Below are 25,452 nucleotides of genomic sequence, written 5' to 3'. Positions count from 1 at the left end.
CTCACCCCGGACTCGGCAGCCCCAGGCTTTTTCTGCCTTGGCCGCTGACCCACGGCCTGCGTGATGCGGCCGCGCAAGTGTCTGGCAGGCCGGGCAGCACCTGCCACCGTCGCTCCGAGTAAATTTAGCTGTGAAAGGTATCGCTGACAGGCAGACCTTTGTCAGCGCTGGCAGGCGAACACAGGCGTCCCGGCCCCCTCCCCGGGTGCCCATGGAAAACAGCGAGCTGGCTGCCTTATCCCAAAATCGCTTCTTCGGCAGGGGAAGGGGCAAAATTGCTTTCATATGGCGAGAAAAGTTTCCTCCTTTAGGTAGACGCTAAAATTACATTCCAAGAATAATCTCCGAACAAGACAAGTTTTTGTTCTATTAATTGTGGCTGGAAGGAAACTTTTTTAATGGAAATACAGCACACACATATTTCAATTCAGGTTATTAAACTGAGTTAAGTATTAAAGTTGATTGCCTTTCTTTTCACTAACTCATTGTGCTTTTTTATCCTAAGAAATATTAGAAGACTAAAACCTCTCAAATAGGAGGTATTAATCTCATTCCCAAAATTAGAAAGCATGCAGTGTTGAGAGACTGGATGTCAAAATTACATGTTCATAGCACTTATGCCCCGGGAATGTAGGAACCAATCACTTTTAAAATGGAAGCTAAAATAAATGGAAAGCGTTCTTGGAGGGAAACAAACTCAACCGGGTGTTCTTGTCCTTCCTGGATTCAGGTAAGGGCATTTATCATTTATACCCACCCAGCCTTTCCCCTGCCACCTTCTTCCTGGAAGTGGCTTCTGGTGATTGAAATAGACCTAATTTGCATCAGTATGTCTATCACAGAGTTAAAAAAAAAAGTTGTCAACAGAGCTTTGCCAGGTTTAGGCGCAGCATACCTAGATACTCCATTTCTGCTCGGAAAGTATGCCATAAACCCAGACAAATCTATGGAGAAAAAAAATAATCAAAAGTATGTCCTTTAGTAGAGTGTGCTGCTTAAAGGGAGCAAAACGTTCATTTTAAAAAGAGTGATGAGAAAAAGTCTGGGTCAGGAGTGCTTTGTAAAATAAACAAGGTTCCTATTTACTTACTATGTATAAACAACCACTCACCAAGCTGTATGTCTCCGCAGGGGCACCCTTTCAGATAAAAACATGGACCTGATTGGCATCATCCTGTATCCATGGAAACCTTGTTAAGTACCTCTCTCAACATGTACTTCTCTTATTCAGGATTTAAAAGCTGAGTACTGAATAAGTAAGTGTTTTTATTTAATAATTATATGGGAGGTACTTTGTGGAAGCTTGGTAAGAGGAACAGGTTCTTGGGTTTTGTATCTGCCATAATAAAGCTCTTGTGGTTTCATCATATTTGATAAAATCGCATGTTTCAAGTGTCCAGCCAGCTCTCATTCTTAGAGAAAAAACAACATTTCAAGTCCTAATGAATGAGAACTTTGAACTTTTGATTATCCATGCGGTCTGAAAATAATGATCATAGTTCATGTTCCCTTCAGACTTACTACCGCTCTAACTGCAATAAACTGGACTGTTTTTGAACATAAAAAAGGAAAAAAAAATTAGTAAGAAAAGAGACTATTTTCCTTTGGAAATAGGTATAGCCACCTGGCTTTTTAGTAGGTTACAGAAGTTAACAGTTTAACAGTCAGCTTGAAACCTGACCCAAGAGTGAAAATAAAGATGGTTTATCACAGAAATAGTAATTCAAATGGAAAACAATGCTTTTCCTATTAATGCCTGCCTTAATTTTCCTATGCCTGCCTCAGTGCTTAGTTAAAAGTCAAGCCAAAGAACTGGCAGAAATAAGGGATTTTATTACTCCATATTCCCATGCAGAGGAAGGAGCATAGACACAAACTACTACTTTCGCCCCACAAAGTTATAATCCTGAAGATTTACTGAGGAACAAATGTAGTTACTTGAAAGTTGCCTTGGCTCAATTTCAAAACTGTTTAAGAATTTAGCCTTTTATCTGGTATAAATAATGCTCATTTAACATAGTTTGATTACTAAGTATGAATATAAGTGATCACCATTCATTATCTTTAGTTAAAAATATATATATATTTAGTACTACCATAGTTTTATTGATGGAAAATGCATTTTCTCCACCTGGGCCAGGTTGTAGCGCTAAAATATCTTCTTAATTGCAGCTGTTATCAGAAAAACACATTTCTGTCTAGAAAAATCCAGTAGTTGTCATTGAAATCCAACTGGTTTAGAGTCTTGGTTTGCTAGGTTTATATCTCTGCATATTATTTTCATTTACGCCTGTTATTGTTTTTATGTGCTACCTTGTCTCAACAACCCAGTCCCTGCTGAGTGCAGATGGCACAAATGATCTCTCCACGGATTAGACTGGAACAGCATTTGCAGACACTGCATGTAAAACTTCCCTAATGAAAATTGTTACCTTTTCACATGCTAGGTTCTCCACATCAGTCCTATGCATCTGTTTGTGTTTGCGTATACAAATGTGCCAAGGCTTTAAGTCCTGTGATTTTGGTGTGGGCTGAACCTGTATAACTTTCTGTGAAAGCACTGGTGGGTGATCTGCCTGGGGGCTGGTGCATTCGTCCTGCAAATGCTGCTGGTGATTGCCACGTGAGACCTGGGATTGGGATTGCTCTAAAGAACTTGTACTCTGAGCCAAGTGAGCATAACAGAGAGGTGAAGCTTCCAGCCTCCAGGGAAGGATGCAGAATGCATGATCATTTTGTACGGTTCCCTTCCATCATGTGGTTATCCTTGCTGCAAGGTCAAGGTTGCTGGGAAGTAGCCCAGGTTCCTGAGAGACTCTAGCTCCAGCTCAGCCCTCTGAGTTCACATTGACACAGACAAGGTGCTCTCACCTTGTCCATCATCCTGAACAAATAAACTTTCAGTTAGGTTGCTCAGGTGTGCTGCAAAAAATGCACTGGACACATGCGGGGCTTGATCTTGCCACACTGAAATCAGGGGAAAAGTTTGCCCCCTTTGTCACTATGTAGTGGGCAAAACATCTCAGTCGTCTGAGCCACAGATCTTGTGAAAAGAGGGGATAAGGAAAAAAGATAATTGTATCATTTGGGCACATAAATCTTCATCTAAGTAATATATTCTCAGCTTTATAATTTTTAGCTTTTTATCCAAGATGTCTTTTTTCTAGCATTTGTTAAAGAATCACTTCCAAAATGCTAGAAAGTCAGCCTGAGCATATTGCAGATAAAATCTGTCTCCCTTCTCCATCACGTAAAATAGAGATACAACATTTGGCCTAAATTCAGTTTTTCAGGTGCTAAAAAGCTATGACAAAACTGCACAGATCGTATGATAATGGGCATATTATACAACTCCAGATCATCCTCATATGCCCAACTTATTATTACCAGTTTAGTTTGCTGTAGACCAATTTTATAGCACTGTCAACTTAAACAGCACTTTACAAGCATAAAGGTTCATTGAATTCTTATTGTATTTACAATTCAAATTTGGTAGTACAAATAACTGTGGGGGGGAAGGTGGAAAATACTTTTTTTTTCCTATTTTTATCTTTAATTTTTAGAATAATTAAGAATATTTAAGAATAGGAGAGAAAACTGAGCTGGATTGTTTGAATGTTCTTAAGAATCAGAAGCATACAAAAATGTGGGCAAAGACTTCTCCATGTAGCACCTCCTGCTATTTTTGAGCAATCAGGGAGAAAATGGGCCCAAAATTTTGCCGCTTGAGACAAACATAGCTGAGAAGGACAAGATGAGAAGCCCACCTGACTGAAAAGTAGCTGCACTTGAGGAACTTGTGTACAATCATGATGTCTCATATTTGTGAATGGAGCTTGAAGAGAGCTAAAGGTAGAAGTGAGAAAGCAGAGTTGGGAACCTGCCTCCTTTAGCAGGAGTGGACAAATGCCTGCAAGGAAAGACACTTACAGTGGCAATTTAATGGAATATGAGACCCTTGGTTCAGAGAGTCACTCATGTATGTGACTAACTTCAATCCCCACACTCAACATGCGTGTTCGAAGTTGCATATGTCCCTTCCTCTCTTCCTGTATACCATCTTAAAGCAGGAGTAATGTAAACCTACATTTGGCAAGCATTAGGCAGGTTTTCCTAAGAGCTGGAATTGTGTTTGTGAAGAGAGAAAGAAAATAAAATAAAAAAAATCAAGAGATTAGAGAGACTGTAAGTGAGGAAAGAGAATGGAGTAGTTAATACAGATGGAGGAAGGAGGTAGGGGAGGATTGAGAAGGAAAAGAGTGCTTATGTGGGAAGAATTTTGTTTGAGGCACTGGCTGGTAGCCAAAGGGAGGTACATGCAATGCTAGAAAAATGGAGAGAGTCACATTTGGGATAAAAGCAGCTGAAGGGATGGAAGGAGATGATTTCTCTGAATGGGGAAAAGATAGGCATTTGGGATGCACTTCTCTACTTTTCTACTTTGATTGTCCTAAAAAGAAAGGACTTTTCAAAAAAGAGCGTTTAAACTAGTGACAGGGAAAGTACACAGATACACAGGAAAAAAAAAAGACCTTGCAGTGAATTGCCAGTGCTACTGAAAGGCTGTGCCTAAAAATGCATGTATACATGCATATTAAATCTTCCTATTTCTTGTTTTTCTTTAAAGAGAGCTATGTGAAGCAGTTACTAATCAGAGCAGAGGAAATAATTTTGACATGCACAATAACATCAGGTAGGCAGCACGCGCGTGCAATGTGCGCAGCATAAAAGCAGGGAGGGAAGAAGTGCCAGGGCAGGGCCCACACTCAACCCTGCGCGCGCGGCAGCTTCTGTGCAGCGCGCTGCCGTAGCCAGCATGGCCTCTGTCACATGAACTTCACACACAAACATCAGAGGACAGACCCACTCAATGACACGGTCTGTTCCAGGGACTACAGACACATAAAGTAATATTAAAAAGTGGCTCTGTGGGAAATCAGGTATATATGTGCCTTTATTTTAAATGCTCTCCAGGATAGTGGTGGTAACTGCCAATAATGTTTAGAGCAGAACAGTTGCACTAATAATAAGATATTTAAAAGTAATAATAAATTAATAGTGACCTTCTATTCCAAAGTATGATTTATTGCAAACTGATCTGCTGTTTTCTATAACTGTTTTACATATTAGTTGCCAGTAGAGTTGCCCAAGAATTAAAATATAAATATGACAGTGGGTGAGTCATAAATAGTATGTCTAAAAGGAAAAAAAATCAAAATGTTACAAGTTTTTAAAACTACAGCATAGTGCAAATCAGCAATATGGTATATTGTCAAATTAATTATTTTAAAAGAAATATTTAGAATAAACATTGGAAAGGCTCAGTGGAATAAAAGGTTTCACTTAAATTGTTTTTTGCATGAATGTGAGAATGTTAAGCTCCTGTACTTGCAAACCATTTTTCATCTTTTGCTATTGCCTCCCAAACTTCTGTAGGTTCCACTTTCATAAATATGTTCTGTTAAATATGAGATCTGTTTTACCTTTGTCCTAGTGTTCCAACAAAAGGTACTTATTAGTAAACAAATAAATAGATGTCCTGCTTGTTTTAAGTATGTCCTTTCGTATTATATAAACAGTCATTTTGAAGTATATATTTTAGGTGGACTGGTACCACAGCTATGCATAAGGTTGCCTGATACTCACTGAGTTTTTTTTTAATTGTAGGTTGCCACACTTTAATCACTAAGCTGGAAAGTGTTCCTTTTGAGATAAGTGTCTTATCCCAAATTTTGTAGAATGGTTCACTTGATCACTTGAAATTAACAGTAGGAGAAATAGTCCTATTATAGCTAAAAATTATAATAGTTTTGCTGATAATTTCTACCATCTATAGATTTTGGAATAATGAAGAAGGTTTAGCAGGGATGATCTTAGGCGGTATCTGGCATAAGTCTGTCCAAGCAACATGTCTACCAAAGAAATTCACCCAGAAAACACCAGGTCATGTGTGCTTGTTTGAGACTTCAGCTGGGAATCTGGCACCACAGAGAAGGAGGAAGTGATTAAGAACTGTTGGCATGACTGTCTGCAAGACCCAAATTATAGCTGCATGGGAACTAATTTTGATATCCCTGGTATTTTAAGCACTGGGCATTCTTTTCTCATAGAATCTGAGGGTTTAGTAAGGCATATGCTGCACTGCATATATTCTGCCCTCTATAGAGAACAGATGGGTCAACTGCTGCTCCTTCCCTTACTCAATTACTCAATACTTACTCAATACTTACTCAATTTCTAACACAAAAAGATAAATGTACAGGTGGTTCTTTCTCTATTCACTCCTCCCCTCTCCTCCTCTCACTTTTTTTTTTTTTTTTAATCTGCTTCTTGGGATGTTAGAGGGAACAACCCTCACTGACTTTCTCTTTGCCCCAACTCTCAATGCTGCTGCAAGCCTTGCTCCATCTTCAAAGTAACAGAAACATTTCTGAGAGAATTCCTGCATCCTGAAGAACCGAGTTGTGCAACAGCCACTTGTATGTACACAAAATGTAACTCTATTTTTTTGGCATTAATATATATTCACTGAAACTGAGACAAAACTGCTGTTTCTAAGAGCCACTGATTTGGACAATTATTCAAAATCAGATTATAATAAATGGTAGTCTTAGGGATTTTGATTAACCTCTAAATAAATGTTACTTTGGAAAAGCCCCATCAAATGCATTAATGACAAGCTGTGAAGTAGTAGTAATTGCAGGCATGGCATTATAGATAACATAGTTAATTGATACCATCCTCTCAAACATGTATAGCACATCAGCTGCCATGAAGCTGGAATGATTATAATACTATTTACAACAGTTTAAATGTATTAAATAGGACATGTGTAAAATGCAAACTTGGAGTGCTTATTAGGATCATCCTATATGGTCACTGGATGTCTTTACTTTGGGCAAAAGCATTTTTAGTGTTGCTCGGTCATTAACACTTCCAGCCTTCCGAGGAAGTAAGTATATAATGATCTGCTCTAATTAGCCTTTACAGGAATGTCATATGCTCCAGGTTGAAGACTGTTATTAGCTAGAAAGAGACCTGGTTCCTTTCCCTCCCTTTCCCCTGCAACTCAGTACGTATTTTTTGGATTACATGGTTGGTTTTCCATTTTACTTAGCTCACTATCATTGTTCTAGTCTGGTAAAGCAGTACTAGCATATTTTTGTTTTTTAAAGGCAGAAGTTAAAAACAAATCTAAAGGTGCACATTCTTTTATAATTGTATGGATTCTTACTTCATACAAAACGCTTAGGAGGAAGCTGCCTGAGGACTTCAGCTGAGATGTGTCATAAGATGACTAGTTATGAAAGAAGGAAGCCTGCCCTTCTCCTTTTCTCCCATAATCAAAGACTGTTCCGGTTTTTAGCCCCTTACAATTGTAATTTGTAACTCTAAATAGTTCTGCTCTCACAGAATGATTTAACAATTAATAATATTTGTAAACTATTTCACAATGCTCCTTTGCGCACCTTGTGAGAAGCAGAAATCATTGCAAGTGGGGGATACAGGCACACAGCAATACATACATATAGCAGCTACTCCAGGCGTTATCCCAAACTGGATAGGAAAGGAGCTGAATTTTTTGAGAAAAGTGTAATCACTACTGGGCATCTCTAGTAATAGGTCGTATGAATTTAGCCTGAGGTTAGCATTAGGAGTGGCAGCTTCACTGCAGAGAGGGTTAGCATTCTGCATGTTTGGTACACCAGCTCCTATCTCCTTAGGGAGGCATTTCTCTAGTTCATGTATCTTTGTACTCTCAGCCTGGCAACCAGTTGTAAGACAGAAGAGGAACTATACAGCAGTTAATGTTTTTATCACATGCACATTCACTTCTGTCAGGGAGCAGCACAGCATGGCTGCTCCACAAGGCAGGGGACAAGCCAGGAGCCAAGGATGACCACAGTGCAGACAGCACCTTCACCAACCAGGGCACAGCCTCACAGCATCCAAGCACAGCAGCCAGAGCAGGGGGCTGGTAGCAGGGCCCACTGAAAACAGTCAAGTCTAGGACAGCAGCAGCCCATCCAGGCAGCCCAGTCAGAAGTAGCAGGAGATGGGGCCAGAGACAGGAGTAGAGACAAAGCTGCAACATGGATCTAGCCTCAGGAGATAAGGCCAGAGACAAGAGACTACAACAAGACTACAACCAACATGCAGGAGAAGACTTATTCACAGCATAGGCCTAGGAGGCCACTCAAAAGGCAGAGACAGAACCTCAGGCTGCAGCATTTACAGCATGGCCCAAGTCAGCATGTGCCTGGGCACGTGTGGATGCCCCAGGTGAGGCTGTTCAGGGCCATTAAGGACTGTGACTTCCCTTCTCTTTCCCTTATCAATGCTGGCAGTCATACAAGTTAAAATCCATTTGCTTAGATCATCTTTGCTAGTGAAAGAGAGTTTTTCCAGAGAAAAACATCTTTTTTGATGGGTTCACTTTGAAATTATAAAAGTCAAGAGAAAACAACATGTGTGGGGATCTTCTAGCTGCATATCTCCAATAGGCCAGACAGAGCTTCTTCAACAAGACGGAGGCACTGGCAGAATGAAAAATTGAGACGTGCAGAGCACAGCCAGCATGTACCACACCACCATGGATTCTCCGCACAGGAGCCCGGGATTGATTTTGGAGGATTTTTTTTTTCCTCTGAATCTTCTGGATCCTCTGAATCTGGAGGAGTTATTAACACAATTAGTCCTGCATTTGAAGAACTGGTTAAGGTGTAGGTAAGTTTTCCAAGGCAGAAGGGCAGGTCTACAGTGCATATTGGGAGATTGACTGCTGCTGTTCCCTTTTGCGTTTGGAAAAGAAAACTGGCTTGATGGAGTGTAAAAAAGGGCTGATTTTCTCTGATGCAGTGAATATTCTTTTTTTAAAGCGGTTCTTTTCTAGGTCATGCTGCCAGTTTAAGTGAGCTTACTTTGTGCAATAAAAACATGAGATCAATTTATAACTTTCTAGTCATGTGTATCTGTTGTCCATTTCCAAATGAAAACTGACAGTCTTGAAAATTCCCCCATTGTAATAAAGTAACACCATTTAGCCCATACATGTACTCAAAACTGTGTGCAAAAGCCCAAGTTCTGTATTTTCTCTAGATTGCCTTGAATGAGGTTTTGCTAAATACATATAAAAAAAATTTCTTAATTTCTTTCTTTTTAATAGCATGATTTGTGTAACCATAAGTTATGGTGCTTCTGAAAAAAAAAAAAAAAACTGCAAAAAAGCTGAAATTTCTCAACAGAAACCAGCACTGCTCCTGATATATTCATAGTGTTCTATGAAGAGTATTGTTTTTAACACTTGTGTCAATGATTTGTATCTGTTTTATGATAGTAAAGCCAGCACGAAGAACTACTTTACAGTGAATAAAGTTTTTACTCTTAAGTGCTAAAACCATTTTTTAAGCTGAAGTTTTTCTTTTGAGAGTGGTCCAACGTTTCATTCCCAAACTTCTTCCTAAAGCTACGGCAGCATAAATCAGAACTAAGGCATACCTGTTTACACAGCTGTGCCAGGGAAATAGTGCAGGAACTTCCCCTTGCCAAGGGAAGGACAGCACCTTGGCAAAGATCAGCTCCTCTCCTCCTTCCTCACTTCTTGTGCATGGTTGGTAGTAATTTCTACGAACAGGACAGTGCCCCTGATGGGACAGTCGTGATTTTCATAGCTGACTGATGAAACTCAAGGACCCCTTTTTGTTCTTCTCTCTCTTTTGTCTGTTGTGAGGACAAGGAGACAGTCTCTCATCTTTTCAAGAATGTTTGAACGTCAGATTACTAATAGGAAACATTATACACAATTACATCTATATTTTCCCAGTCATTTTCCAGGCACCAATCCTCAGCCAACCCAGCTGGCATCACTCCCACTGAGGAGGCACTAATTTACACCAGCTGAGGTCCTGGATCTTACACTACCTTTGTACTTGCGTACTATAGTCTGTGATATGTCAGTAAAGCGTTGAATGGGATAAGATCACAACAGCACAATATAAAAACTCTTTTGCATATGGACTTGCATTGGCTCATTTGACCTAAATTCTGCAGCAGGGAGAATTAAGGCATTGCAGCAGGTAGATAAGTAATTCTTTACCAAAATGTTGCAATCTTAAAATGTTACAATGAAATCAGGATTGCATGCCATTTGACCTTATATTGCACCTTCGTGATTTTATGCCAGCCTTAGATTTTCATTTGTGAGTGAGTTGCAGGATGAATATTGGCACCAAGACTTCTCAGCATGAAAAACAGAATTTTTAGGGAGAAGACACAGGGAAAATGAAATTTACTGAACATATGAGGAAGAGGAAAATAGTCTGCGATGCAGGGATTAAGATATAAAGCAGCTCAGTGAAACACTGAGCATCACTGACCGTTTAAATGACAGCTATCAACTTTTCTGGTTTCATTTACAATAAAAATCAAGGGGGGCAGCTCATGCCTATCAGTGCCATTGTGCTAGCCTGCCTGCAAACTTGGGCATGTGTCTCAGCTTGACTTCATATTCAGTTCACATCTGGAAGATTTTCTTTGCCACTAAAGGCTAAAACACTATTCTAGTTTTAAAAATGAGAGTCTGTATCCTGCAGTGTGTGTCTGTAGCAGTGGGTGGATTCTCTGGCAATTTAACTGCCACAGAATCAGACAGGGCCCTGACTATAACCAAATGGTGTGTGATAAACAAACACAGAAACTTATTTTATTAAAATATTCTCTTCATTTAGTACTCAAATGCACTAGAAGTGGCTTTTTGAAAGGCTTAGGTCATGAAACAACAATTGCTGTTGGAGGCTCTGGATTGCTTCGTTGTTTAGCTTGACAGCGGGCTAGCTACAGTTTCACAATTTAGATCATTTATTTTTATGGTCAGAATGCTTGTACAGTAGCAAAATGGCTTGGTGTATCTGTGCAATGGAATAGTGCCTCATTTTGCAGCTGCTCTGGCTTTCTGTAGTTCAGGCTCCATGCAGAATGAGTGCTTCAGGAACCTGGCAAACTGTTAAATCATCTTGTGCTAGTCAGAACTGCCTTCCTGGTTGTGCCAGTTTATTGCACCCATCACAAAAACACTTTGGAAACTCATTGTTGCATTCTCTGATGGTTTAGGTAGCCCTGAGGGGAGAGAGAGACATGAACTTTAAGTTCTCTTGAATACAGATATGCCCACAGACATGAAGGTCCAAATCAGAAACCTCCAAAACTGAAAAAGGACACAGTTATTAATGTACTGATGATGTTCTTCTCTGCACCAACGAGTTTGTGGAAAAGTTAGTGTTATTTCATATTCATGAAGATTTGGGGTAGTAATAGATCATATCTCAATCTTCGGTATCCATCCTCACCATAATGTTTATGACGGACTGAGATCTTTTTAATGAATTCACAGTATCTTTCTAATGTTAGTAAATACATAGTAAAGCAATCAGAAAAAATAATACCTCCCTTCTACTTCCTTTGGCCAACTTTCACTAAAGTGCTAAGAGAGCATGCAAGAGGCACAAGAAAGACAAATATATTGCAGAAGTCACCTGGTTTTCTCTCTATATCATGAGGGTACATGTCTGAGAGTAGTACCACAGCAAGTCAGAATGTGCCTTGCCAAGAGCCTTTGCTAAAGAACCAAGAGCTTGAGCAACGCTGGGCACCTTGAACAGAGAAAGGCACCTTCGTGGTGCCCCTGCCTGTGCGAGCTTCTCTGAACTGAACAAAGATCTTATGACACCTTTGTATGTTTGTCTCTTCAGTGGCAAGTGACCAAATCAACTTAAGCAACATGCCCCCCGCAAAAAAAGGGAGCTCGCTGTGCAAACTGCAGACTTACTGTGCAGCACATAGCCCGACAGCAGAGAATGACGCCTTGTGCAGTTCATGAAAAAGAAAGCCAGGTTTCAAATTCCATGAATCCAGATACTAGGTATTTGGCTTGCTGAACATGTGCCAAAGTTTTGGATTATTAAAAAATGTGAAATCAAGATATTATTTGTAAAATAGATTCTGACACTTCCCCTGTGCTCCATAGGAAGTCCCGCTACTCTAAGAGGGTTGTACTGTAAAGAAGAATACCAGTGTGGTGATAGGTAAACTTTCCCTTACTGTAAATTCATTAGTTGTTCAGACTATGTATGTGTGCAAAAAAACAGGGTCTGATTTTTTTTTAGCTTACCATGGGTATTTTTTCATCCTCTAAGAGCTCTGTAAGATTGGCATTATCCTGCAGTAGTGTCACAGCCTGCAGTCGTTTAATGCTGCTGCTTGTGAGGCCACGATTCCACGCCCAAGTGCATTTAGTAGGTCAGTACAGTAATTTTAAATGTCTTTCTTTCAGTCTTTTGCCATCTTCAATTATACCTTTCCACCCTACTATTTGTGTAATTTTCTTCTGTCTGAAGTCTCTTTACTGTTGTTCTCTATTGCACAGCATGACAAATTACCCATCAAGCTGTATCTTTTCAGCCCAGAAATGTGCAATAACACAGAGTCATGGCATTATCACATGTTGTGCACTTTATTTCCTCACAGTTCATTCAAGTGTGTCACTTTATTTTCCTGCTTCCTTTTGTCATCATGAAGATTAACCATTTCATTCTTCCTAAACTTTAGAAACTCAGTGCATTGTAAGCTCGTAGCAGCACCCATACAATCCTATATCAGTTATACTTTTCCTGTTATCCATGGCAAAACTATGCCCATTATTCTGAGTCTTTGTAGAAGTTAAGAGCTTCTTCCTTATTTTAGAGCTAAGTAACCTTGGCTACTGACAGGAGAATCTTTTGCTGCCCCTGTCCAAATTTACTGTAAGACACTGTTCAGTTTGACCATGGGTGCTAGATTCTCTTGGGGGTTATGAAACTCACTGGGCCCAAAATGTACTACACACAATTCCTTCTCTCCCTTGTTCCCTCCCTCCCCTTCTCCCTCTTTAATTCAAGATAAATACCAGTAATTGGACAGGTTGTGCTAGATATCTCGCAGTCACTCCAAGGATGTGTTAGAAAAATCAATGGAAATAGTTGAGGCAGTCAACAGGGCTACAGCTGATATATAGAATGGATCTTTAGAAATTGTTTGATTTGATTAATTGTTTGTTGATTAAGATGGTATAGGGAAAGTTTGTTTTTAAATACATCATTTAGAGCACCAGTCTTGTCTCATTAGTAAACCACTGAAACACTACAGAAGTTTACGTGTCTGGTAATTCCTGCAACATTTATAACATTAATTTACAGATTGAAGAGAGTTGCAGAAGTAAATCAAAAACTTTCCTCCCAATATCTTCTTCTATCCCAATTCTTCTCAACAATTTATTTTATAGATGTTTAATAAAAATGTTTTTCTTCATTTCAATCAAACACTTTTGTAAGACAAGCTTCAGGGAGAGGGAATTCAGATAATCACAAACAGTGCTAAAGCTGTGAGATGAAACTCAGTTGGAGATCACCAGATACACTGCTACCTAGCTATTAACAAAATACTGACCGTTTAATACAGTTAGAGTATGCCCTACTTGGGAGACTTTGTGATTTCTAAATACTTACACCTAGGAAAGGATGAATCAGAATGTAATAAACTGGAAACTAGTGGCACTGTGATTTGAATAGCGGGAGATGGGAAAGGCTGTGTTTGAGGGGAGCTCACAGAGTCTGTGAAGCTGAGAATTACCACTCGCTGCTACACACATGGGTTAGGTAATAATCCCTAGTCTAAATTTATCTAATCCTAAAACTAGGTTTCTGTTCTGCAGCATTTTACCATGTACTCTATGTCATTTACTGACATCATATTTGTATAGTCTTCCATGTTGGCTGTAAAAATTCCTATATATCAATTAGCATCACACATAATTTAATTCTGATTCATTTTCCAAGAGTATCCATTTACACAATAGCAAGATTATCATAGGAAGAAAAATGTATAAAAACTTTTTAAAAAATCTGTGTTTTAAATGGAAGAAATCTTTTGATTCATTTTTTTGCAACTCTTATGAGAAAACTCTTTAAATGTGATGGGAAACTGGGCTGTTGCAGTGCATTTATCTTCATTCTTTTTTTTTTCTTTTTTTAAAAAATTATTCACTTTGGAGTGTCAGGTAGGAGCAGGTAACAGGAAATCCAGTTCCGGTGTATTTCTCCATACACTCCCCTTTATGAAAATTTGTTACTACAGATGATAAACAGAATTATACAAGCTTTGTCACACAAATCACATTATAAAAGGTTCCAAAAACTTGACAATGTTGACAGTTGTTTTCAGCAAATGGCTGCTTTACTGTAGCACTGTCAACGTTGATGTCCTTGTGCACATGTAAAAGAGCAATGTGATTAAGGCAAGCTTGTCCATGCTAGATATGAGCCAAGTTTTCAATCTCCTCATGGCACTGAAAGATTGCTCAGCTGTTGCAGATAAGGCAAGAATAGCTAGCAGATTTCTGCCATTAGAAAAAAAAAATCCTTCTCTCTGAGCATGCATTCTATAGGAATTTGTAACATCTGCTACTGACCTTAAGTTCTAGATAGGAGCAACTCATATTTGTAACTCACATTGATATTACTCAATTTAGATGATGCACTTCAGAGGATATTACCAAGTATCTTCTTAAGAAGAGATTTATCTAGACAGCAGTCTAGCAGAGAATGTACTTTTGTTACGTGGTACAGGAGTGAATTATCACTGTTCCTCTAGTCCACTTACTGCTACAATTTATGTCCACCTTTCATTGAATTTAATTCATGCAAGCAATCTATATTGTCTTCTGATATTATTTCTTATTTGTAAATCAATGGTTGTACCCTACTTAGAACATCAATCATCTTTTTTTTTTTTCTCTATCAAGTAAATGAAAGGAGTGGAAAACTCCGTTCTTTTGCCAAAACTTTGTCGAGGGAAACGGATCTGAGTTAACACAGTCATATCCTCCATCCCATTGACCCTGAATTCTTTGTGTAAGATGTCAAAGCCATGGGACCCAGCAGATTTGTTGTCATGTCTGGGTGTGGAAATTGTGGGAAGAAGCCAATTTCAACAACATAATCTTAAAACAAACTCACAGGGATTTTCTCATATAAATTAGCATAGACTTCATTAGTTTAAATACAGTAGATTTCCACTTTGTGTCTACTAAAAACTCCTTTGAAAAGCTCGGGTTTGTAACAAGAGGCCGATGGGAGATTTCAGGTTGGCTTAGAGTGAGCAGCTTCACATAGCCCGAAAGCTTCTGTGTGATGCTGCCCATCTTGGGACACCATAGGTGTGTGCTTCTAAAAGATTATGTAGTTTAAAAAATAGGCTAAATTGAAGCTATTTATCAATGGCTTTCTGACAAGCTTGGTCAAAATAACATGTTAGCATTATAAGGGAATGCAGTGACATATACAAGAAGTCTTAAGGGCAACACTCAGCCTTTAATTCTGAAACCCTCCTTTCTCTTCTTACAATCCACTGACGTGTTCCAACAAACTCTGTAACAAATGTTTCAAACAACAGTCTTTTTTTGCTAAATAACCACTTCAAACCCAGAAAATAATCCGGTCTGGGCACTGAATAACACAAGGGGCTCACAGAAAAAGATGCTTAATTACAAAGTAACTGAAGAGCATAACTTAGCACATGCAAACAAAGGGGAAAGTAGAAAATGTAAAGATGCACCATCACCCTTCATTCTGGCATTTCCCTATGTTTTAAGGCTTGATGCTGTAATTTAGGCATATTTATACAATAATTCTATTTGTGATTTTTTTTTCATTCCAACACTTACGATGTTGATAACATCCATCAGCAGTGTCAGAATTTTAGATTAACATCAGAGACTTCTCCATGCCAAGAAAAGTGACTGCTGCAAAATCCAGTTCCACTGCCTCTGGAGGCCTGTGGTGAAACACGATGGTCATTCTATAAGGATAATGCATTTACAGTCAAGACTATAAACATACTCTCTGCAGCATACTTACCTGCCAAACAAATACTCTCAAGAATGTGCACAACCTGTGATTCCAGAAAGGATTAATTATTTGGCTAAATTTTGTAATCTTTTTTCTAGTAAACTATATAAAAGTTTCCCCCTTCATACTGGATTCCACATGTGGAAATGTGCATAACTAAACCATTGTGATTACTTTTTGATATAAATTAAATATTTAATTAAATTAATATTATTTTCTTATTCAGAGAAATGGGATAAAATTTCTTCCTGAAGAAAAAAAAAGAAATAGGGAAAACAACAACATGTTTTTATGTTCGCTCTTACATCCACTCTAGGCAGACACTGAGAATTTCAATGCCAGGAGCTGAACTTTTGCGAAATTACAAGCAATTGAAAAAAATAATCTTGTTACGGGAAATCCTGGACAGCCTTAGCAGTGGGCAGCACCACCTGTGCCTCCTATAATTACCAAGTTTAAAATAAAACTTATAGCAAGTGTAACAAATAGGGCTTTGCTCTTAACCCATCAGAAACCAGTATTAGTTTTGCATTTTGCGTCAGTCGGGTAAAATTAGTTGCTATAATAAAAGCTACATTGTGGAGGCCATGATCATTTATGTGTGAAACTCAAGGCAACAACACCGTTCTTCCTCCCTCCAAGTGATCATGAGGTTTCTTCCCAGATGCTCTGCACTCAGAGAGCAGTCATTTGATTCACATTCTTTCATTCTCAGACTCTGTTTGAAGATCTGAATCTCCCAAACGAAGGGCTGTCATTATCAGCTAGTAAATCTTTGCATCAGTGATTACTCTTTAAGGTCAATTAGACGCGAGAGCATTTCAATTTCAATGTATTACGAAAGCAAATCTCTCGTGCAGATTTGATTAAAAAGAAATGTGTGAGTCTTGCTATACTCTCTGTTACTCTGCCTTTTGTGTTCTTGTCATACAGCTGCGAGCATTAGCAGGCTGACTTCACTTTGAAAATCTTAAGCTGCATTCTTTCGAGCAGTTGCTTCATGTTGGTCAGATTTCTCTGTAGCCCTTTTTTCCATTTCGAGCCACAGAGGCTGACACATAGTTTCCAAGAACTTTAGCATGTCTTGTGTCTCCTGAATCCCAAATATTTCTGAAGAGACTAGCAAAAGAATATCCCGATAATCTTTAGAATTGTAATACAAGCTTCAAGAAGAAAATTGGCTCTGAAAGTAAGAAAAGTAATTACTTCATTTTATGTTAGTTTGGTATCTTTACATATGTACTTTCATTGCTACACTTAAAACATTCACAAGATCTGAAGTGAATATGAAATCCCACTAATTCTAGCACTAATGACAGCTTTTGTTGGTCAGACCGTAAATGATATTGCATGATCGTTCATTTAAAAAAGCAATAATGTAGCACGAAAAATAAAAGATAAGCAATAAAATAAAACAAAAGAGCTTGTTGTCTTTCCCAAAACAATACTTTTTCACTCCTGACCTACCTTTACTTTTTTTCCCCTTCGAGTTTTTTTCACATTATGAACTAAAAATAAAAGCAATCAAAATTCAAACTTTAAGTCCAAAATTACTGCTTTTCAGATCCTTTATTATCCTTTCAGGCATCTAAAAACCATAGGTCAAAGCAACACTGCATAATTTGGAAAGTTAACAAAATGTTGTTTATGGAACAAAAATGTAAGTAGATGTAATTACAATAACCTTTAAATGTATTGTTTCCCTTCTATTGTCAGTTAAACATGTTAAAGAACTGAAGCGCTAAACAAAATTTTTGCTGGAGCCAGAATTCTCTCAAGAAGATAGGGGGGAAAATAGCCTCAGCTCAGGAGACATGAAGTCCACGTGGGTAAACTAGCTTTGGCTCAGGAGCTGGTTTTGTTCTCTGGTCAAAGGCTTCTCACAAATGTGGCACCTATACAGCACAGAGAAGGTGAGCCCCGAAGACCAACACATAGCAACTGTAGATACAAACACGCATTAAAATAAATATGGCCCTGATCCTGGAAGCAGCCTTGTCCAGGCACAGCTCCAGTGAGCTCTACAACAGTGAGTCTATGTTCTTTTTTCTTCAATTTCAGTAGAGATTTAACATTCTAAATATTCAAGGCCAAGTGGCTAGGAGACATAATATTGATAGCACTTGATAATGGGCAAACAGTGTGCAAAGAAGAAGAAATATTTATTTTCTTGCTATGTGTGAAAATAGGGGAAGACAAAACATTCAAGAATTTTTATCCACAGCAGATAAATAAAAAAGCCCAACTTTCCTTTGATTTTCTACTTTCTGTTTATTGGCTAAACTGGGTTTTCTTAGTTCAGGACAAAGCTCTTTCTTACTGCATTTCCATAGCTGCAGTAGGCAGCAAGCAGAGGTCCCCAGCACTGACTACACAAGGCTTGTTCGGATCTTCCACCTCTGCTGCTCATTCCCACTGAGAGAGAAAGCTAGTGAGAAAGGCGCCCCGAGCTGCTGCTGGCATTTTGAGCCCAATGAATCCATCTAACAAAATTGAGTCTAGGTTATCCTTTTAAGTTCCTCTTGCAGACAGTGGCAAGACACAGACATGTCTCTTCACCACGCCGGCTTGAACGGAGGAATCCTGCTCCACAGGTGCCATCTAGATAGCTCACCTAGATGATGAGACACCCAGCAGAGAAGTCTCTTGGTCTCAAAACTTGCAACATGACTATTTTACCTACTACAAATGTATAGGCAACCAGTTTTGGATCTTTTATTAGATATAGATCTGTCTGTTATTCAATATGGCTTAATCTAGATATGTTTGTAAATCTATTCTCAGGAAAAGACTGTTTCTATTTACTGGTACTCATCCAAGATAACGTGTTTAAACAAAAGAGGCCAGAATAAGCATCTTCTACAGAACAGAACCATCTACACACATATATCTGAAAAATATACACTTAATAAAGTACCAATTTCTCTAATATAAACATTGAGGACTATTAAACAAAATAATATGATGGAGAAAGATCATTTTTAGACTTTGCAACTGCCAATTGGATTAAAAAAGTGAAAAAAAAAGAGAGGATATTCTTTTGTACACTGAAATACATTCAAGAACTGTTTAGAACACTGGTGAGAAAGAGTCCTGTTAAGTGTCAAAAATTAATGAATTTTGGGTTCACTACATCAGTGTCTTGAAGACCTGTTATATCATATATATATATATAAAATATATATAAAATATATACATATTATATATATATATATATATAAAATGAGCCCTGTACTCATTATTCTTTCTCAAAATTATCAGAAAAAAATAAACCAAAACATTAGCTTTTCAGAATAATTCTGGAGGACCAGATGATACGGCAGATGTACTTGCCGGGTATTGTTTGGTAGGGAATGACAAAATGCTGTTTGCAAAACAATAGCATGACAGTGCATGTGCTGGTAGTGGATATAAGGAAGAGTAAGAACTGTTAAAAAATACTTTTTTTTGTCTTTTAAGAGGAAGCTGATTGTGAGCCTCTTTTTTTCTAAATACTTTAGAAGCTTGTATGTTGCCTTGAGTTTTAGGCAAAAATGCAACATTTTATTTCTCTGTATTGAATCCTTTCAATCTTGAAATGAGACAACTGTGATTCACGTCTGAAAATGATTGACTATGAAAAGCACCATTTCAGTCCTTAAAAAGTGTATGTGCTGTCCACATGGAGATGTGTGGCTAGGATTAAGCAAAAATATATTAATTAGAAATCAGAGATGAAGAAGTAAAATGTTAAGTATTCCTAAGAAAACTCTGAGTGAGTATATGTGCGTGTGCGTGTGCATGTGTTTGTGTGCGTGAATTTGGGCATATTTATTTTCTCTCTGTTTATTTATGTGGTTGCATAATTAATTGGCTCTGTGCTGCCTCAGAATCTAATTGCGCTTGAAATAGTCAGGAGCTTATTCACAAGAACGTCTTTAGAAGCTTTCTTCCTCAAGTATCCTCATTTTCACATGCTACTCTCCAGATTTATAAAGCGATTCCAAACCTATTACATCGTCTAATACAATGGGTAGGCTTTGCTGGTGCCAGGTTCTCTAAATATCCTGACTGTACTCAGAAAAAGACGATACCTCTTGGCTTCAATTAGGCAATGAGGGAGAGCACTGGAACTGAAGCTAACTATGCTTTAATCTACAAAGCATCTCCTGGGAGGTGGCAAAACCATGTCGTTATGTGAGACCGTCTCTCTCTGTGAGAGCGGCTTGGTCTTAGTGGAAAGCGAGGATGCACAGAGCCTCCAAACTGGTGGGAGTAATTGGAGGACATTTTCAGGGCAGAGCTGCACAACACAAAATGCTGCCTAATTATGCCTAATGATGCTGGCATTTATCAGTGCTGGGGTAACTTTGTATTCCATATAGGGACACTTATAGCCATCTGTTTCAATTATAGGGGTATAACATACAACAGTTCCTGTCACTTTGGGGGAAAGAAGTCTATTTATCACAGCACCATCCCAGTTCTGCTGGCTGATGTACATGGAGCAATGTTACTTGCTCTTCTCTCCCCAGCCTTCCGCCCTCTTTGAATGTGGCTAATCCCTGAGCAGGGATTGCATGGAAGTTGTGACTCCCCTCAGACCTTAGGCTGGCAGCAACAGGAGGCTGCATTTATAGCTCACAAGCCCAACCACAATCTGATCCCCCTGAGCTCTTTTTTCAGAGGCTGTCTACCACTTATGCCCTGCTGTATCAGCTTTGTTAGGAAAAAATGCTTCAGCCCCAGGAATGCTACTCATAATGATGGTGTGGAGGATAACTTTAATGACACTGTCTTGGCTTGGATACTTTGTTTCAGGGAAACACTTCTAGGCCGGAATTCAGCCCATTTTAGGGCCTGAGGCAGGTCATTTAGCTCACTTCCAGCTGATGGAAGATGAAGGAAAAAGCAATACTGAATCTGTTGACCTGCGCTGAATCTCTTGAGTCATTGCTACATCTGATACCGGCCCCCTCCGAAGGAAACTGAGCCGAGGTCAGTAGTCACAGAGCACTTGTTTTGCCCTTCATGCAGAGCCATTTGGTACTATGTAAATTGATCTGTCGCACCAACAGCGAGGTGCCCTACACATGCCTGAAGTAGTAACACCAACTCAGTGTTTTTATGAGTTAATAGATGAGTGGATAATAAGTACCAGAAGGATTACAGTGGAGCACTAAGCTTAAGTCATTTGCCTGTGATCTTAAAAAGGGCTATTATACATGTGTTTAAGCCCTTGTTTTCCCCCGAGGAAAAGTTGGAAAGGGCATTTTCAGATGCAGCAAGCCCTATCTGAAGTGTTACACTTCTGCACAGCAGATGAGGACAAGAATGGAAAAGGAGAATGTGCTCTCTGCTCAATTCTGCTGGTAGTGTGATCCATCATACACAGACCCTCAAGAGGAATTGTGAATTCCAGTATCCCTAGTTTTGTGAGGGAAACTTAACATGCTAGGGTCACTTAGAAACTTGCCTTCAAAAGACAGTATGAACTACTTGCAGTATGAAATACGACATTACAAAGAAGTGGTATATTACTAATCAGGATGGAAATGATTTTCATTTTAACTGTTTGAAGTGCTTTAGAGCAAAATACCTATTGTTACACATATATCTATGTGTTACATATACGCCTTTGTTGGCAATTCAAGACCTTGCACCATCAGTTAAGGTCTGAAATCCTCAGGAGCTTTCAACAAAAGTAAAGAGAATCAGACTTAAACTGCTGATCTGGATAAGGTAAAGAAAGACTTGTCATATACAATCTACTTTCCACTCACTGTTTTTTTTTTAGCATAGGTAAAAAAAAGCCTTTAAGAACATCTTCGTATATAACAAATCTGTATTTTCTCTCCCTGCACATCTCCATCAACAAGATGTAATGCAGGCACTATCTTAGTGCTGGATATAAAAGTTACTAAAGCCTTTAGAAATATGTCTATGCATTTCACTAGACTGGTTTGAAGGAATCCTGTGTAGATATTTTATGTCTCCACAAAACAAATATCCTTTAGTTTTAATAGAAGCTTTGCTGATCTAAAGCAAGGTGTTTTATTAGTCTGTACCTAATGTATTTTTGTTAATGACAGTACAATTTAGCATGTCTATCATTATGTCTAAAAAAATATATCTTGAACTGTGGTAGGTACTTGAAAGGAAAAATTCTGCAGCAATAATAAAAGCTATATACTTTGCATGGTAATGCTATTTATTTTCATTTAAAGCAAACAGTTCTTTGGTAGAAAACTGGTCTATAATCAACCACTTGGAAGTACTTTGTTAAAATCTTTTTTCTGTAAGGATGAAGGACAGTTTGGAAAGGCAAGAACAACCTAATGGCCCACTTCTTTACTCTTCATTCATATAAGCAAAAGTAGGTTACAGGGCTCTACTTGCTTCAATTAGGTTACCATAGAAGATAAGCAGGTTCGGGATTGGCCCATGGCACTTAATTTGTTCTTGCAATCCCAAACAAGGGAAATAAGGAATGTGCCTTTTTGATTTTAATTATGAAAATGAGATTGGATGGTCTTCATCTAGCACAAGAAGAATAGTAATACTCCTTATTTCTACTGATCCCTGATCATGTAAGTATAGAATTTGAAATCAAGGCAAACTACTGCCAGTTGTTTTAAGGCCACCACCTTTACATCTTTAAAAGAAAACTTTTAAACGAGTCATTATGATTTTAGACAGCAGCTTTTATATTTAATTACATCCCAATGTAGCCTCTGGAAATCAAGAAGTTTACAGGCAGTCTAAGAACTGAGAAGTTAAATGTATTTTAAAATGTGTATACTGTGGTGCCTCTGAATAATTCTTTGCTACTACTCAGTGCCAGCTCAGAATTTCACACCCTTGAACAGATTGACTAGTTTGGCTTGTGTAATAGGTGCTCTTCTATCCTGGACTACTTGGTGGGTGGGTGGAGATGGGTGCTTTTGGAAATGCCAGTTGATAGCTAACCATAACAATTCACAGTTATGTGTGAGTTAAGAAGGTAGAAACATCCATCAAAAGCAAACTGGATCTACTGAGATGCCGAAGAACATGTACAGAATGAGAAAGGATGCTTTCAAAATCAATCCAAACCTGGTTTTAAGGCCTTTGACAGGTTTCTGGTAGGGCTTTCGGAGAGCAGCAGCAGCAGCAGCAGGGATTCAGCTAAATCTACAGCTAAATGTGCCCTACAGCATTGGGGCTCCAGTTATCACAAGGGAGGACTTTCCAGGACAGTACTGAGTTGCCTCTTGTTCTTTGGCTTTCTAAACAGGAAAGAAGGGCCATGGACACTCATTCCTAGGGTATAAGCTACTGAGAAAAAGCTACCGTCATTGAATCAGGTATGCAAACAATACCTCATTACATAAAATCTCAGTGGATTTTTGACTTTATGTTTGGAGAGAAAAGATGATCTGGTTATCTCATGTTGCTTAAAGACCAATTTTGATTTTTTGTTTCCTCCTAGAAAAGACATCAAAGCAAAATGCATGTACTTCAAATTACTTCTTATACTGGAAGCACTCTCAGGCATAACTATAGTGAGCAACATGTTTATCTTGAAGTTATTACAAAATTTAACAGTTGAAGCACTTCAAGCCAAGCTTCACAGTTAGCTTATTCAGTTGACTTGGTGAAAGTCACCTTAGCCCAACAGGTCTGCTCAGAAATATCTCAAATCCTCCAGGTTTCAGGAAGACAGGCTGCTGGAGATCATATAGGGCACTGCTGGCAGCACGCAGCACATTCCTGGGTTTACAGGCCCTGCATGGTATTTCAGGCAGCTCTTGTTTCTGTGGCTGTGACCTGTTGCTGAGAGTCAAGCCACTATGTAAACAAGAAGGACTTCAAACTTGCAGTGTGCTGCTTTCCAGAGCAAGTGGTCATTTGTTCCAGTTTCCCATGACCACATTACTGCTTGGATGTGCTGCTCAGAAAAATACATTAATTTGCAGCCTTAAAGCTAGACAAGGAAAAGAGGCTAGAAATAAGGACTGCATTAGTACATATTATTAAATGTGCCAAGAAGATACTATTACATTATCCCCAGCTTCAGCACTTTAAAACTCTCTCCTTATTAAAATAAAAAATGTTCAAACATTGAAATATGCGTAGCCAAAATCCAAGGTAGGAAATATATTCTTTAGCTATTAGAAAGATGATCTGACTTCTAAACTGAATGAGTGATACCAATTTCTCTATTGTTGCCATTCAAAATAATTTATTTTTCATTGCATTTATAACTCTATCCAAGGAAAGGAGAAGTTGTATCAGAAAGTGATTTACATTCTGGTGGATTTTATTGCAGCTTGGCATTGTGAATGAAACTTTGGAATCCCTGAAACGTACATAAGGAAAAAGTCAGTTTCTAATTTGCTGAAGAAAATATTCTGACATGGTGATAAGTGAGGTAACCAAAAATCATGGTTTAAAAACATTCTGAGCCACTGCTGTTTCAGCTGTCCCAATCCACAGGCTGGTATTAAAACAGACTGCTAGTAAAATCTACTCACAGCCTTTTTCTACTTGAGAATATTAACTCTCCCTTGGTAACTGCTACACAGAATTAACATGGACATTTCCAGTTGTGTGCATTAGTATAGCTTTTGTTTACAGAACCTGAGATTTGTATTTAGCAATGTTCTGCAATAAGCTAGGGAGTGATCTGACATCTTTACTTCTAAATTACTGTAAATCCAAGGTACCTACTCTGAAGTTACTGGGGTATCTCCAGCTTTATATCAGCATTTCTAAGAATAGGCTGATGGTCTATCTTTAGATATCCTAGAGTTCTTATATGTTGGAACCTTGTAACCAGGCTAACTACCCTGTTGTCATCATGAAAAAGGCCAGGTATGTTTGAAAATATACAATTAATTTTAATACGGTTTGGAAACCTGCTGTAAATGTAAATATCCCACAGCCTTCAAGAGTCTGCCTGCTCTGCCCAATTGCTAATGGAAGAAGGTTCCTTTGTCTTTGCAGAACCTTTAAGACAAAGCCTCTATAAACCACAGAAACGATTTTTTCAGACCACACTGAAGAGTATCTATAGCTCATTTTAGCTAGCAGGAGAAATATTGATCTGGGGACAGTTGGAACTGCTTTGAGTTCGGTATCCTCTCTACATTATACAAAAATACCATGAAAGTAGAAGGCATCTTTGTGAGCATTAGCCCTGTGAAAGTCAGACATCCAGTTTAAACTACTTATCCAGGCTATCCATACGGTCAAGGAAGAGGGAGAGGGAGGTCTTTGCAGCAGGCCATTTGTTATACCTGCCTCGGACATGTATCTGAAGATGAGCACTCTTAAATAGCCTAGTGACTGCAGGAATAGAGCAGGCTGAATCCAAGCGGTTAGATGGCTGAAGATGAAACCTCTCAGATGTCACATGGGTTCAAGATCCAATGTCTGTTGATGCTAATAGCAATCTTTCCATTGACACCAGAGTTAATTCACATGTTGCCATGTCATGTTGAAAAACTGCAGCACTAGTACAACAGCATATGTTCCCACTGATACTAGCATT

The 25,452-nt window shown here is 38.6% G+C and overlaps 1 long non-coding RNA gene across 2 annotated transcripts; it reads left to right on the top strand.

The window, feature by feature from the left end:
- Window positions 1–460: 460 nt before the first annotated feature.
- Window positions 461–20,908, top strand: LOC104569616 (uncharacterized). 2 transcript variants are annotated; one of them, XR_015913086.1, is made up of 3 exons: window positions 461–730; window positions 1,132–1,193; window positions 20,739–20,908. It is a non-coding gene; the product is annotated as an uncharacterized LOC104569616 (long non-coding RNA). The 2 variants fall into 2 exon arrangements; XR_015913087.1 differs by lacking the exon at window positions 20,739–20,908 and adding an exon at window positions 12,192–12,290.
- Window positions 20,909–25,452: the final 4,544 nt, after the last annotated feature.

Source organism: Tinamus guttatus, unplaced genomic scaffold (genome assembly GCF_059628265.1).
Source record: "Tinamus guttatus ecotype Peru unplaced genomic scaffold, ASM5962826v1 Tinamus_guttatus_pri_ptg000069l, whole genome shotgun sequence".
In the NCBI taxonomy this organism is placed as follows: domain Eukaryota; kingdom Metazoa; phylum Chordata; class Aves; order Tinamiformes; family Tinamidae; genus Tinamus; species Tinamus guttatus.
The sequence above is the reverse complement of the archived record's forward strand: the minus strand, read 5'-3'. Positions and strand labels throughout refer to the sequence as shown.